The 16828-nt window shown below is 48.2% G+C and overlaps 1 long non-coding RNA gene across 1 annotated transcript in view; it reads left to right on the forward strand.

Annotated features, from left to right (window-relative positions):
- LOC143283442 (uncharacterized) overlaps nucleotides 1-16828 on the forward strand; it is a 229797-nt gene that overhangs the window by 130450 nt on the left and 82519 nt on the right. The window contains exon 2 of the long non-coding RNA XR_013055405.1: nucleotides 8916-9008. This is a non-coding gene — a long non-coding RNA (uncharacterized LOC143283442). The remainder of the gene's footprint in view (nucleotides 1-8915; nucleotides 9009-16828) is intronic.

The raw sequence follows: 16828 nt of genomic DNA on the forward strand, positions 1-16828 counted from the left end.
TCTTTGTCCATCTTGCTTTGCCCCCTCCTTCTCTCTCTGTCTCTGTCTTTGTCCATATTCTTTGTCCCCCTCCTTCTCTCTCTGCCCCTCTCTTTGTCCCCCTCCCTCTCTCTCTGTCCCTCTCTTTGTCCATCCTTCTTTGCCCCCTCTTTCTCTCTCTGTCCCTCTCTTTGTCCATCCTTCTTTGTCCCCCTCTCTCTCTGTCCCTCTCTTTGTCCATCTTTCTTTGCCCCCTCCTTCTCTCTCTGTCCCTCTCTTTGTCCATCTTTCTTTGCCCCCTCCTTCTCTCTCTGTCCCTCTCTTTGTCCATCTTTCTTTGCCCCCTCCTTCTCTCTCTGTCCCTCTCTTTGTCCCCCTCCTTCTCTCTCTCTGTCTCTGTCCATATTTCTTTGCCCCCTCCTTCTCTCTCTGTCCCTCTCTTTGTTCATCTTTCTTTGTCCCCTCCTTCTCTCTTTGTCCCTCTCTTTGTCCATCTTTCTTTGCCCCCCTCCTTCTCTCTCTGTCCCTCTCTTTGTCCATCTTTCTTTGTCCCCCTCCTTCTCTCTCTGTCTCTCTCTTTGTCCATCTTCCTTTGCCCCCCTCCTTCTCTCTCTGTCTCTCTCTTTGTCCATCTTTCTTTGTCCCCCCTTCTCTCTCTGTCCCTCTCTTTGTCCATCTTTCTTTGTCCCCCTCCCTTTCTCTCTGTCACTCTCTTTGTCCATCTTTCTTTGCCCCCCCTCTCTCTCTGTCACTCTCTTTGTCCATCTTTCTTTGTCCCCCCTTCTCTCTCTGTCCCTCTCTTTGTCCATCTTTCTTTGTCCCCTCCTTCTCTCTCTGTCCCTCTCTTTGTCCATCTTGCTTTGCCCCCTCCTTCTCTCTCTGTCCCTCTCTTTGTCCATCTTTCTTTGTCCCCCTCCTTCTCTCTGTGTCCCTCTCTTTGTCCATCTTTCTTTGTCCCCTCCTTCTCTCTCTGTCCCTCTCTTTGTCCATAATTCTTTGTCCCCCTCCTTCCATCTCTGTCCCTCTCTTTGTCCATCTTTCTTTGCCCCCTCCTTCTCTCTCTGTCCCTCTCTTTGTCCATCTTGCTTTGCCCCCTCCTTCTCTCTCTGTCTCTGTCTTTGTCCATATTCTTTGTCCCCCTCCTTCTCTCTCTGCCCCTCTCTTTGTCCCCCTCCCTCTCTCTCTGTCCCTCTCTTTGTCCATCCTTCTTTGCCCCCTCTTTCTCTCTCTGTCCCTCTCTTTGTCCATCCTTCTTTGTCCCCCTCTCTCTCTGTCCCTCTCTTTGTCCATCTTTCTTTGCCCCCTCCTTCTCTCTCTGTCACTCTCTTTGTCCATCTTTCTTTGCCCCCTCCTTCTCTCTCTGTCCCTCTCTTTGTCCATCTTTCTTTGCCCCCTCCTTCTCTCTCTGTCCCTCTCTTTGTCCCCCTCCTTCTCTCTCTCTGTCTCTGTCCATATTTCTTTGCCCCCTCCTTCTCTCTCTGTCCCTCTCTTTGTTCATCTTTCTTTGTCCCCTCCTTCTCTCTTTGTCCCTCTCTTTGTCCATCTTTCTTTGCCCCCCTCCTTCTCTCTCTGTCCCTCTCTTTGTCCATCTTTCTTTGTCCCCCTCCTTCTCTCTCTGTCTCTCTCTTTGTCCATCTTCCTTTGCCCCCCTCCTTCTCTCTCTGTCTCTCTCTTTGTCCATCTTTCTTTGTCCCCCCTTCTCTCTCTGTCCCTCTCTTTGTCCATCTTTCTTTGTCCCCCTCCCTTTCTCTCTGTCACTCTCTTTGTCCATCTTTCTTTGCCCCCCCTCTCTCTCTGTCACTCTCTTTGTCCATCTTTCTTTGTCCCCCCCTTCTCTCTCTGTCCCTCTCTTTGTCCATCTTTCTTTGTCCCCTCCTTCTCTCTCTGTCCCTCTCTTTGTCCATCTTTCTTTGTCCCCTCCTTCTCTCTCTGTCCCTCTCTTTGTCCATCTTGCTTTGCCCCCTCCTTCTCTCTCTGTCCCTCTCTTTGTCCATCTTTCTTTGTCCCCCTCCTTCTCTCTCTGTCCCTCTCTTTGTCCATCTTGCTTTGCCCCCTCCTTCTCTCTCTGTCCCTCTCTTTGTCCATAATTCTTTGTCCCCCTCCTTCCATCTCTGTCCCTCTCTTTGTCCATCTTTCTTTGTCCCCCTCCTTCTCTCTCTGTCCCTCTCTTTGTCCATCTTTCTTTGCCCCCTTCCTTCTCTCTCTGTCCCTCTCTCTGTCCATCTTTCTTTGCCCCCTTCCTTCTCTCTCTGTCACTCTCTTTGTCCATAATTCTTTGTCCCCCTCCCTCTCTCTCTGTCCCTCTCTTTGTCCATCCTTCTTTGTCCCCCTCCCTCTCTCTCTGTCCCTCTCTTTGTCCATCCTTCTTTGCCCCCCTCCTTCTCTCTCTGTCCCTCTCTTTGTCCATCTTTCTTTGCCCCCCTCCTTCTCTCTCTGTCCCTCTCTTTGTCCATAATTCTTTGTCCCCCTCCTTCTCTCTCTGTCCCTCTCTTTGTCCATCTTTCTTTGTCCCCCTCCTTCTCTCTCGGTCCCTCTCTCTGTCCATATTCTTTGTCCCCCTCCTTCTCTCTCTGTCCCTCTCTTTGTCCATATTCTTCTCTCTCTGTCCCTCTCTCTGTCCATCTTTCTTTGCCCCCCTCCTTCTCTCTCTGTCCCTCTCTTTGTCCATCTTTCTTTGCCCCCCTCCTTCTCTCTCTGTTCCTCTCTCTCTCTCTCTCTTAAGAGAGCCAAGCTATGCATTGGAAACACAGGTAGCAATTTCGTGTTATTTTGGGGGAAATGAAAGGAGCGTCTTCTGAAAGTAGCTCAAAGAAAACGAAGGGGTGGTGTGTGGGGGTGGGGGTTGAGGGGGGACGGGGGGGGGGGGGGGAGTGCTTGTCCTTGAAGGGATGTTTTCCCATCACACATCGCTGCGGATGATTGTTGCCGACATATTGACTGTCTTCTTACCACGCACTGCGCGCGGGGAGTCGGGGTTGGGGGTGGGGGTGGGGGTGGGGTGGGTGGGTGGGTGGGTGGCACACGTTTTGATCTGTGTGTTCAGATGTTTTTCATTTCTCTTTGCAGGTGAACGAAGTCGCTGTGTTTAGCCAGCGATCTCCTTAACTTACATAAACGCCTGACTATGGCGCGCGCGCGTGTGTGTGTGTGTGTGTGAGAGAGAGAAGGGGGGGAGGGAGGGAGCGAGAAAGAGAGATGTTTTTTTTTCATGCTGGAGTTCACACTGTTAAATAAAATAAAAAAACCCACCACAAATACAATTACAGCTAAAATGTCACAGAGGAAAATGTTGAAATGCCATGAATACTTGAAGCAGTGTTGACAGGGAAAGAGAAAGGGCACCCTAGAATGGAAAAACAAAATATTTTTTAACCGTCTACGAAAGAGAGCAGGAAAAGACAACTGCCGTGAACCCAACACAGGTCTTTCCCCAAACCAACGATTACATCATTTTGTTTTTGACACTGCAGCCAGGCCTCAAGAAGTGGAGTGATGGCCTAGAGGTAACGCGTCCGCCTAGGAAGCGAGAGAATCTGAGGGAGCTGGTTCGAATCACGGCTCAGCCGCCGATATTTTCTCCCCCTCCACTAGACCTTGAGTGGTGGTCTGGACGCTAGTCATTCGGATGAGACACAGACGATAAACCGAGGTCCCGTGTACAGCATGCACTTAGCGCACGTAAAAGAACCCACGGCAACAAAAGGGTTGTTCCTGGCAAAATTCTGTAGAAAAATCCACTTCGATAGGAAAAACAAATCAAACTGCACGCAGGAAAAAATACAAAAAAATGGGTGGCGCTGTAGTGTAGCGACGCGCTCTCCCCCTGGGGGGAGAGCAGCCCCGAATTTCACACAGAGAAATCTGTTGTGATAAAAAAGGAATACAAATACAAATACAAAAAAAAGAAACCCACAGCAACCCCCCCCCCCCCCCCCCCCCCCCCCCTATGCGCCGAACTATTCCCCCGTCTCAACGGCGCTTTACCAAACCAATCCAACCAAACAGACAGACGCGCGAGCAGCCATCTCTTTTCGTCAAAGCTCAGTCGTCTGACGGCGTCCTTCAGGTTGCCAACTGTGTGAGCGCAAAGTGGCGGATGATGAATTGACTTGTGTTTTGTCGACCCATCATCCGTCTGTCTGTGCTTGTAATGCTGTTTTCTGTCACCTGGCACCACACCGAATGTCGCTGACACCCTGGTTGTCATGGACACATTGACACTGACACATTGGTTGTCATGGACACATTGACACTGGCGCATCGGTTGTCACTGACACATTGATTGTCGCTGACACATTGTCACTGACACATTGATTGTCGCTGACACATTATCACTGACACATTGATTGTCACTGACACATTATCACTGACACATTGGTTGTCACTGACACATTGGTTGTCACTGACACATTGTTTGTCACTGACACATTGGTTGTCACTGACACATTGTCACTGACACACTGGTTGTCACTGACACATTGTCGCTGACACACTGGTTGTCCTTATACCTAGCACCTACCTACCTGCCACGGTTGTTGGTAGTAGAGCTGATGCCCAGGCCTTTTAGATAGTACACACTCACACACACACACACACACACACACATAAATACATATATACATATATATATATATATATATATGTATTTCCTTTTATCACAACAGATTTCTCTGTGTGAAATTCGGGCTTCTCTCCCCAGCTAATATTTAATATGTATACTATAATCGTATTCTTTCTTCTTTTTTCTTTTTTTTTTAAAATTTAACACAGCAGATGTGACGTAACGTGTAATTATGGATGTCCGTACTCTTTGACAACTGTCCGTGCTTGGAACTGAGAATTTATTGGAACTGGGAAGTGCGGGTGGTTTGGAAGACGGTGGGCTGTTTCGTGCCGAGTCCCACCCAGGCGCTGCTTTCTCCGGTTTGAAGGGACAGGAGTCAGTCGCTTTCTCTTTTTGTGTCATGTCAAACCACCTCATATCCTGTCTGTCTGTCCGTTTGCATGCCTGATGGATCTGTGTGTGTGTGTGTGTGTGTGTGTGTGTGTGTGTGTGCGCGCGCGCGCGCGCGTGTGTGTGTGTGATTAAGTGTGTGAGCATGAAAGAGAGAGAGACAGAGAGAGAGAGAGTGTGTGTGTGTTTGTGTCTGTGTGTGTCTGTGTCTGTGTGCGCGCGCGCGTGCGTAAATGTCATGTGCTTGTGTGTATGTGTGTGTGCAGGAGTGGGCATGCTATGCATGGGTTCGTGTGTGTGTGTGTGTGTGTCTGCATTGAAGTGCGCGACAGTTTCAGTTTCAGTTTCACTTTCTCAAGGAGGCGTCACTGCGTTCGGACAAATCCATACACGCTACACCACATCTGTTGAGCAGATGCCTGACCAGCAGCATAACCCAACGCTCTTAGTACATATTTGTGTACCTATGAAAGTGGATTTCATTTTACGTAATTTCGCCAGAGGACAACACTCTCGTTGCCATGGGTTCTTTTTCAGTGCGCCAAGTGCGTGCTGCACACGGGACCTCGGTTTATCGTCTCATCCGAAAGACTAGACGCTCAGTTTGATTTTCCAGTCAAACTTAGGAGAAAGGGCGAGAGCGGGATTCGAACCCACACCCTCACGGACTCTCTGTATTGGCAGCTGAGCGTCTTAACCATTCTGCCACCTTCCTCCTGCACAGCGACCGCGTGTGTGTATACATGTATGATAGAGACCGTGCACTGGTTCCCGTCTCAACACACGATACACAACAAACAACCACACAGACAGACAGACAGACAGACAGACCACGCACAAAAGTCAGTCAGCTCATTAATTTCCTTACGTTGTTGCCATGGAAATGAAGTGTGCGCGCGCGCGCGCGCTGCGGACAACAGTGGAACAGGTGAATGAATGAAGTGGTCAGTCCATGCAGGTACAGTGGTCACTCTGGCGATATTTTCTGACACCTGATAAGACTGCAGCTGACGCCTTGGTTGACCTTATACCTACCGCCCACCGTTCTTATTGCTTGGGAGGGGGGAGGGGGAGGGGGGGGGATGCTGAATGAATGAATGAATGAATGAATGAATCTTTATTTTCCAACGGTGAAGATATTAGCACTTTGGCCGACTTACACATCTGCCGTTGTTCTAAGAGACACACAAACATGTAGGCATATAAATGTAGTTATACTGAATACTTAATACATGTATAATGTACGAGTTGTTTGAGCAGCTTATTTTCAGATTGACTTTGACAGGAAGCACAAAGCAGTACTGAACAGTTTCAGTTTCAGTTTCAAGGAGGCGTAAAACCGTGCGGACTGATCCTTATATCATACACTATGATTATGACGGGCGGAACAGCTGAGTCGGCACAGGGCAACACAGAACTTTACCGCCATTTCCTTATAGTCGACACGTTGTAGTGGGGAAGGGGGGTTGGGGGGGGAGTGCTTCGGTGTCGGCACAATTGCCAGGTACTTTAAGCGTTGGACTTTCAATCTGACGGCCCCGGGTTCGAAGTTTGGTGGTAACGGCGCCTGGTTGGTTTTTTTAAAAGGGTGGATATGTTTTTTCAGATCTCCCAGGTCAACAGATATACAGACCTGCTTGTGTCTGAACCCTCTTCGTGTGTGTGTACGCACGTAGAAGATCAAAATACGCTCGCCAAATATCCTGCAATCCATATCAGCGTTCGATGGGTTATGGAAACAAGAACATACCCACTTGAAAACCGTCTCTCTTTCGCCAGAAATCAGTAGGCCCATTCGTACAGATCGCCATAGCCATGGACTGTACGACTGCAGGCACCCGCGCTACGTGTGGCAAGGGAAAGATTCTATGAAAAAGAAAAAGGTCTATGGCCTTGGAAGTGATACCGTTTCAAGACGCGGAGGTGTCTTTGCGTCGTTAATCGACGGAGTGGCCTTTCTTTCATGTGGAAGAGACGATTTTTTGAGTGGCTGTATTATATACAAGAAGTCACGTTTTGGTGGAAAAAAAAAGAATAAAAAAGAAAGCAAAAAGAAAGAAAGAAAGAAAAAGATAGTGTAGCCCGTTTCCTGAACCACATTGTTGTCTGTTGGTTTATGTTCCTCTTGTCTGTCTGTGTCAGTCTGTCTGTCTGTCTGTCTTTCTGTCTGTCGGTTTATGTTCCTCTTGTCTGTCTGTCAGTCTGTCTGTCTTTCTCTCTGTTGGTTTATGTTCCTCTTGTCTTGTCTGTCTGTCTGTCAGTCAGTCTTTCTGTCGGTTGGTTTATGTTCCTCTTGTCTGTTTGTCAGTCTGTCTGTTTGTCTGTCTTTCTATCTGTTGGTTTATGTTCCTCTTGTCTTGTCTGTCTGTCTGTCAGTCAGTCTGTCTGTCTGTTGGCTTATGTTCCTCTTGTCTGTCAGTCAGTCAGTCTGTCTGTCAGTCTGTCTTTCTATCTGTTGGTTTATGTTCCTCTTGTCTTGTCTGTCAGTCTCTCTCAGTCTATCTCTCTCTCTCTCCTTCTTCACTCCCCCCTCCCCCCCCCCCCCGCTCCCAACGTCCCCTCCCCTCCCCCACCCACACACCAATACGTCATGTCTGCCATGGCCATGTGTATAAACGCAGGGCACTGAAGAGACAACGTATTGTTGTGTTATTTCGTAAGATGGCTCTTTTTTTTTTTTTTTGGCGGAATATTGTCTTGATGGGTTTGATTCGTATAGCTATTTTCTGTTTCTCACAAACGCGAATATGACTGCCAAAATGGCGGGGGGTAAATACGGCCACACACGTAAAAGCCGACTTGCGTGTAAACGAGTGAACGTGGGAGTTGCAGTCAACGAACGAACGACGAAAAAACAAAAGAAGAAGATTTAATACTCATGGCTTTGGCCTTTAGCTCATTCACTGAAAAGGAGCGCGCAAAATACCAAGAAAGTAACACTGAATGGCAGGTTCTACCAGAAGAATATTCCGAAATGGCTTGACGGAAATTGACCAGATACGCGATGTTGTTTATATCTCTTATCTCCACAGAGGGCTGTATTCGTATAATCATCAATCGCCTGCATTATTATTGGTAACGGGGGCTCGGCAAGACATTGATTAATACCGTGACGATAGGACAGATGTATATTTAGATTAGTTGATGTCTGTGTGTAAATGTGTTTGTTCCCCCCCTTTTTTTTTCTCTCTCTTTCCTTCCCTTCGTCAACAAACATTGTAAAAACAGAGATAGGAAAAAAAAAAGGAAGTAAGGTCACACACACACACACACACACACACACACACACACACACACACACACACACACACACACACACAAACATACACACACAAATAGAGACGGAGAAAAACATGCAAAATGGGAACTTCTATAAAAGGAAACCAAAGAATCGTACTATCATAAAAGAATGATAAAATTAAGTAAAGAAAACAGTGTGGTGTGCGTGCGTGTGTGTGTGTGTGTGCGTGTGTGTGTGTGTGTGTGTGTGTGTGTGTGTGTGTGTGTGTGTGTGTGTGTGTGTGTGTGTGTGTGTGTGTGTGTGTGTGTGTGTGTGTGTGTGTGTGTGTGTGTGTGTGTGTGTGTGTAACTCACAACTTAACAAAGTGGAAAGCGTTCACACACACACGCACACACACATACACATACACACACGCACACGCTGACATATCACTTAATATGGCAAGAAAAGAATCGAAGAATCTCTCTCTATCCTCTCTCTCTTCCCCCCCCTCTCTCTCTCTCTGTGTCTCTCTCAAGTTCACAACAACAACAACAAACATTGAAACACATCTCTCTCAATGTCTGTCTGTCTGTCTGTCTGCGCTCGCGTGCGTGCCTGTTGATATGTGTGTGCGCGCGTGTGTTGCAAGTGACTGTGTGTGTGTGTGAGTACGTGCCTTTGGAAGTTTCTTCAAGTCACGTAATGTCACTCATGATTTCAAATTGAACTGTACATCACTCCCCTTTGCATGTGTTACAGGACTCGCGAGGCCGTGCCCATAACTGGAGTTCAAATCCCGCAGAATGACGAGGAACGTGTAGAATGGTCCCGCCTGACTGACTGTTGAGAAAGGTGAGTGTGACAGTGAGCGAGAGGAGGGGGTGAGGAGGGTGGTGATTTGTGGGGGGGGGGGGTGGGGGGGGGGGCATTTTGCTGAGACCGTTTCAGTTTTCAGTTGTTGTTTGTTTTTTTGTTTTTCAAGGAGTGTGCGGACTGATCAATAATATACGCTACACATCAGCTTGAAAACAAAAGTGAGAGCAAACGCATTGGCCTGCACACACACACACACACACACACACACACACACACACACACACACACACACACAGAGATCTCTCCTCCCACCCCCCCCACCCCCACCCCTCAAAGGACCTCCACCGTCCCTATCAGCCCCCCCACCCAGCCCCCACCCACCCACCACCGTCACACAATAAGAAGGAAACGAACATAAGTAGCCAAATCATCCCTGGCTAGGCACAGGCGGGCAGCAGCAGTCTTTTTAGCCGTATCTTTACCGATCAGACTCTCCGCCCCTCCCCTCCCCCTCCCGCCCCCCCCCCCCCACCTCCCTATCCTCAATCTGCTACTTACTGTGCCCATCACAAACCGTTATTGGCACACGGGACCGTTACAGTGACAAACCGGATGTCTATATATGTCCCGACATCCCCTCCTCTCCCCCAGACCGGATGTGATGATCGTGAAGCTGTGCTGTAAGCTGCCTGTTTGATTAGGTCGTTAGCTGGTTGGTTGGTCATGTTGGCTGGTTGGGGCTCTTTCCTGTTTTAGGTGGAGAGAGTCATCTGAAGGTCATGTGATGGATGCGGATATTTGTTCTGGTGAGAGGTGTGTGTGTGTGTGGGGGGGGGGGGGGGGGGGGGGGGCGGAGGGGGGGGGGGTAGGTGGGGAGGAGGCAGGGGAGGGGGGGTCTAAAGGGGACACAGAGTCACCTTCACCTTCACCTTCACCTCTCCCGTAGTCTGGGTTCAGACCGTTGGGGCACCGCTGCTGACCTGGCCACCACCCCTCTCCACTCTTCACGGTTTTCTGATTTCCTCAGGGCGTCACCGAGCGTGAAGCCTGTCCACCCCCGGATGTTGTCTTCCCATCTCTTCTTCTGCCGTCCTCTCCTTCTGCCTCCTTGTACGGTGCCTTGCAGGAACGTTTTGGCAAGACCAGATGATCGGGAGATGTGTCCATACCACCTAAGTTTGCGTTTTTTCACTATGGACAGAAGGTCTTCGTAGGGTCCAATACTTTGCTGGATTCTGTTTGCTTTATTGCACACACAAACAATTCAAGTAAAGATGGTTCGTCCAATACTTGAGAAAGATAAAAACGATGCATCGAGTAGTTATAAAAGACCACCACGAACACCGAGACACGCTTTTGGTTTCTGGCTTTTGAGTCAGGTCGAAACGAACTCGCTGAAGGGCAGTGCGCAAGGACTTTCCAAAAGGAAAATGGAAAAAAAAAACAACCTTACTGTGCAAGGACTAGGCTGGAATTGATTGTGGTTCCACCCCCGAAAACGGAGTATGGCTGCCTACATGGCGGGGTAAAAAAAAAACTGGTCATACACGTAAAAGCCCACTCGTGTACATACGAGTGAACGTGGGAGTTGCAGCCCTCGAACGCAGAAGAAGAAGAAGAAGATTGTGGTTCCGAACCAGAGTTTATGAAAGAAGAGTTCAAAACAAGCTGAGGGGGGAGGTCTATATATATATATATATATATATATATATATATATATATATATATATATATATATATATATATATATGATAGTCAGTCGTGTCCGACTATGACCATCAGAACAGCAGAGGAGGCAACTGCTATTCTGACTATTTGGGCTAGAATTTGATTATAGTGGAGAGTGTCTTGCCCAAGTTACATCCCCACTCTCTCGGCCAAGAGGGTTTTAGGACAGTCGGCGTTGGGATGGTTCCCAAAGGCCAACTAGCCCACAAGGCTGCAGCACTAGGAGCCAGTGCAATTTTGCCTCCTAGTTTGAGAGTCATAGTCCTTCACAAAAGACTAAGCTGTAAATGATTTCCCGTTGACTGGAGAAACCATTGATAATACAGCTCTCACTTTGCTGTTGGCCCAAATGTAAAGTTATGTCAATCTGTGATATAAGCCGAGTGTTGGGCAACGGAGGGGGGAGGGGGGGGGGGTTGGGTCTAAAGGAGACACGGAGTATGTTGGCTATTATTTATTCACCCTCTGTTTTTTCTTTTCTCAAGGCCTGACTAAGCACGTTGGGTTACGCTGCTGGTCAGGCATCTGCTTGGCAGATGTGGTGTAGCGTATATGGATTTGTCCGAACGCAGTGGCGCCTCCTTGAGCGACTGAAACTGAAACTGAAACTGCTGAAACGTCAACAGATCAAAGTTGTGAGGGGTGATGTGGAAAGTGCGTGTTTTGCCAACTCCGTCGTGCCAGAAGAAGGCACGTGTGGCAGAGACAATGATTTGACTGTCGACAGGCGACAGCAGCGCTCACAAAACTGAGGTACATCTGGAACGACCGGACATTGCACAAAGATCAGACTGATGCGTACCCTGGTGACATCAATACTCTTGTATGCATGTGAATCGTGGACCTTAGCAGCTGAAATAGAAAAGAGAATACAGTCCACTGAGATGAGATGCTTTCGAAGACTCCTGGGCATCTCCTACAAAGATCATATCACGAACGAAGAAGTTCGAAACAGAATCAGGCAAGTCATTGGGCCCTACGAAGACCTGTTGACCTTGGTCAAGAGACGCAAGCTCAAATGGTATGGCCATGTCATGAGATCATCAGGGCTTGCCAAGACATTCCTGCAGGGCACAGTGCAAGGAGGGAGAAGGAGAGGCAGACAGAGGAAGAGATGGGAGGACAACATCCCAGAATGGACGGGCTTGAGGTTGAGCGATACAGTCAGGAGGTCAGAAAACCGAGAGGATTGGAGGATGCTGGTTGCCAGATCACCAGTGGCGCACCACCGGTCCACAAGACTACGGGATAGGTGAAGGTGAAGGTGAAGCTTTTGAAAACGATGGCTGTGATGGCCAAACATTTTGGGATTAAAAAAAAAAAAAAAAAAAATCAGAACATCCGTCGTTTCCCACAGATGTTCCAATCCTGCATGTTCGCTTTGTGCATGGTTGATGTGACGTCACGATTGACCTCTTTCTGCCTTCTTTCCGGAGAGCGAACCACAATGTGGCTGCGCCCTGTGTCGCCTCTGGTTGGTAGTTTACATCAGTGTAACTGCTTCAGCGGGCAGACGTGTTCAGTTTGATGCATGGGTTATTTTATTACTTACCCATTTGCCATGTGTTTTTTTTTAAAGATAATATTCCACTTAGTGTTTCCTTTGAGGCCTCTATATCTAACGTCGTAATAATGTCCTGAAAATGAAAAAGCCGACAAGCATAGCAGCACATCCCTGGAACTGAATTCACAACGTAAGTTTTTTACGGACGCGAGGTTTCCTTTCGGCGCTGAGTTATTTTTGGACCGCGCTGATTGCGGGGACGGCCCCGGAGCACTGAGATGACTAATATCTGAAGCGCAGGTCCGTGGCTGTGTGTTATTTTGTTCAGCACGCTATATTAACTGCAGTTGTTGGAGTGGACAACTATGACCGGGCTTCTTCCGGTCTGATTGTACTGCTTCACAATACACCGGTAGAAATAGAAGTGGTAGTTATTTTGGGTCTTCGTCTTCTTGTGATTGTACTTCTTGTTCTTTTCCTTAGTTTTGTTTTTCTCCCCCCCCCCCCTCCTTTTTCTCTCCCGCCTTCTCAGTCTTAAACTTGCCTCCTGATTCTGTTTCTTGTTCTGCGTTTGTGTCTGTGACCATTTTCAACTCTCTTCTGTCTGTGTCAGTGTCGCTTTCTCAGTGTTTATACCTCTCTCTCTGTGCGCCTCTCTCTCTTCTCTTTCCTTTACCACCTCCTCCTCCTACTCTCTCTCTCTCTCTCTCTCCTTCGTTGCCTTGTCATCATCATCAAAATCATCACATTGTTCTTCCTCTTCGTCTCTCTGTCTTTCTTCTGTGTCTCCTCATTCTTCTGGTTCTGTCAGTCGGTCCTTCTGTCTATCCTGTTCTTTTTTGTGTGCCCACGCCTTTCCCTCCAATTCCACCACCCTCTCTTCCGAGCACGATAGAGGCTGGTGTATTCTCCTAAAGACTGGCACCAGTCCATGTTTGGAAACCCCCCCCCACCCCCTGCTTGTTAAACAGACCACTTCATGCTGCACAAACAACAAACTCGGCGCACCAAGGAACCCGACAATGTTTGCCCGTATCATCCACCGAGAGACAAGTCAAACAACTACAGTAATCACAAGAAGTTAAGGAGGAGGACCTCTTTTTTTATGGAAAATTTAGATTCTCGGGGAGCATGGTCTGGCACGGTGCTGGATTTTCGGCGGCACACAGCAGCGAACACTGCCGGTCTAGAGCACTGCTCGTACAGAACGGACGCAAGAGCCGAGTGGTTAAAGCGTTGGACTTTCAGTCTGAGGGTCCCGGGTTCGAATCTCGGTATCGGCGCCTGGTGGGGTAAAGGGTGGAGATTTTTCCGATCTCCCAGGTCAACATAATATGTTCAGACCTGGCTAGTGTCTGAACCCCCATCGTGTGCATACGCACGAAGAAGATCAAATACGCATGCTAAAGATCCTGATACCCATGTCAACGTTCGGTGGGTTATGGAAACAAGAACATATCCAGCATGCACACCCTCGAAAGCAGAGTATGGCGGCCTAGATGGTGGTATAAAAACGATCACACAGGTAAAAGCCCATGCGTGTACATACGAGTGAACACAGAAGTTGTAGCTCACGAACGAAGAAGAAGAAGACACAGTAGCAAATGCAGCCAGTGTACTGGGCACTGCTCGTACATAACCACAAGGGTTTTCTTGCACTTTCACGTCCATTATTTTAGAAAATAACCCCACAACTATCGTTAATAGATCACTAATGGCTGCACAGTGTCGGTCAAAACGTGCCCACAACTATCGTTAAAGATCACTAATGACTGCACAGTGTCGGCCAAAACGTGCCCACAACTATCGTTAATAGATCACTAATGGCTGCACAGTGTCGGATAAAACGTGCCCACAACTATCGTTAATAGATCACTAATGGCTGCACAGTGTCGGTCAAAACGTGCCCATAACCATCGTTAAAGATCACTTATGGCTGCACAGTGTCGGATAAAACGTGCCCACAACTATCGTCACTAATGGGTGCACAGTGTCGGATAAAACGTGCCCACAACTATCGTTAAAGATCACTAATGGCTGCACAGTGTCGGATAAAACGTGCCCACAACTATCGTTAAAGATCACTAATGGCTGCACAGTGTCGGCCAAAACGTGCCCACAACTATCGTTAAAGATCACTTATGGCTGCACAGTGTCGGCCAAAACGTGCCCACAACTATCGTTAAAGATCACTAATGGCTGCACAGTGTCGGCCAAAACGTGCCCACAACTATCGTTAAAGATCACTAATGGCTGCACAGTGTCGGTCAAAACGTGCCCACAACTATCGTTAAAGATCACTTATGGCTGCACAGTGTCGGTCAAAACGTGCCCACAACTATCGTTAAAGATCACTAATGGCTGCACAGTGTCGGTCAAAACGTGCCCACAACTATCGTTAATAGATCACTAATGGCTGCACAGTTCGGCCAAAGCGCGCATTTTTCAAGCTGTTCATCATGATGCACGGGTGTCTGAAACAGTCTGGGACTGAGTGTGGGTTCGAATCCCGCTCTCGCCCTTTCTCCCAGGTTTGACTGGAAAATCGAACTGAGCGTGTTGTCATCTGGATGAGACGATAAACCGAGGTCCTGTGCAGCAGGCACTTGGAGCACTGAAAAAGAACCCATGGCAACGAGAGTGTTGTCCTCTGGAAAAATCCTGTAAAAAGGAAATCCACTCTGATTGATACACGAATATATAAGCATACACTCAAGGCCTGACTAAGAGCGTTTGGTTATGCTGCTGCCAGCCACCTGCACAGAAGATGTGGTGTAGCGTATATGGATTTGTCCGAACGCAGTGACGCCTTCTTGAGAAACTGGCAACTCCTGTGTTGTTGTCCTGTGGCAAAATTCTGCAGCAGAAATTCACTCCCATAGGCAAACAAATAATTATACAAGCATGCACTCAAAGCCTGATTAGCCGCGTTGGGTTATGCTGCTGGTCAGGCATCTGCGAAGGCAGATGTAGTGTAGCGTATAATATGGAATTAGTCCGAACGCAGTGTATTTGTATTTGTATTTGTATTGCTTTTTATCACAACATATTTCTCTGTGTGAAATTCGGGCTGCTCTCCCCAGGGAGAGCGCGTCGCTATACTACAGCGCCCACCCATTTTTTTTGTATTTTTTCCTGCGTGAAGTTGTAATTGTTTTTCCTATTGAAGTGGATTTTTCTACAGAATTTTGCCAGGGACAACCCTTCGGTTGCCGTGGGTTCTTTTAGGTGCGCTAAGTGCATGCTGCGCACGGGACCTCGGTTTATCGTCTCATCCGAATGACTCGCGTCCAGACCATCACTCAAGGTCTAGTGGAGGGGGAGAAAATATCGGCGGCTGAGCCGTGATTCGAACCAGCGCGTTCAGATTCTCTCGCTTCCTAGGCGGACGCGTTACCTCTAGGCCATCACTCTACTCGCTCGCCGCCTTGAGAAACTGAAACCGGCTTTTATGAAGTGGTGCTTAACTCTTTGTGAGGTGTGTATAACCATGCTCTCTCAGCAGGCATCTTGGTGGTTGCGCTGTTTCCCTTCATTTCACACCTTGTCTTGACACCTCTCTGGCAACATACATACATACATACACATAATCCTTGAGCATCACAACAGCTGATATCCATCTGCTGGACGGTGCCAGAGGCGTGTGTGTGTGTGTGTGTGTGTGTGTGTGTGTGTGTGTGTGTTGTGGTGTGTGTTGTGTGTGTGTGTGTGTGTGTGTGTTTGTGTTGTGTGTGTGTGTGTGTGTGTTGTGTGTGTGTGTGTGTGTGTGTGTGTGTGTGTGTGTTGTGTTGTGTTGTGTGTGTGTGTGTGTGTGTGTGTGTGTGTGTGTGTGTGTGTGTGAGGGATGTGCACCAGTGAAGCTGCTGGCTCCTGAACCAAGTTAACCAGGCAGAACAGATGAGGAGGACGGACCCACCTGAGTCCCTCACTTCACACCTGCCTCATGTGGCCTGTTGGCGGCCAAGTTAAGTGGGCTTGTTACACCGCACTGCACTGCTACTGCCAGGGGCAAAGTGGTAGAATGGTTAACTCTCTCCATACGAACGGCGAAAGAGACGACGTTAACAGCGTTTCACCCCAGTTACCATCATCAAAATATTGCAAGCGGAAGGCTCTTATACTGAAGACGTGAATGCTGACAAAGAATACCACAATCCTGACGACGGAAGCTAAAGGTTGGGTCATTGAGACACCCACTGGACATCCGAGGGGGTCTGTGTAGAGGAGAAGAGAGGACTGGCCGTACTGAGTGAGTTAAGCAGCTCGTGACGCTCGCCCGTGAGCGTCTGTGTTCGAATCCTGTTCTTGCCTGTTCTCCCAAGTTTTGTGACCGGAAAATCAAACTGAGCGTCTAGTCTTTCGGATGAGATGATAAACCGAGGTCCCGTGTCAGTGCAGCACGCACTTTGTCTACACTGAAAAAGAACCCATGGCAACGAGAGTGTTGTCCTCTGGCAAAATTCTGTAGGAGAGATCCACTCTGATAGGTACACATGCACTCTACAAAGCGCGCTGGGTCATGCTGCTGGTCGGGCATCTGCCTAGCAGATGTAGTGTAGCGTGTATGGATTTGTCAAAACAGTTATGCTGCCTTTAGAAACTAAAACTGCTGCTGTGTTGTCTG

This window comes from Babylonia areolata, chromosome 6 (assembly GCF_041734735.1).
Source record: "Babylonia areolata isolate BAREFJ2019XMU chromosome 6, ASM4173473v1, whole genome shotgun sequence".
NCBI lineage: Eukaryota > Metazoa > Mollusca > Gastropoda > Neogastropoda > Buccinidae > Babylonia > Babylonia areolata.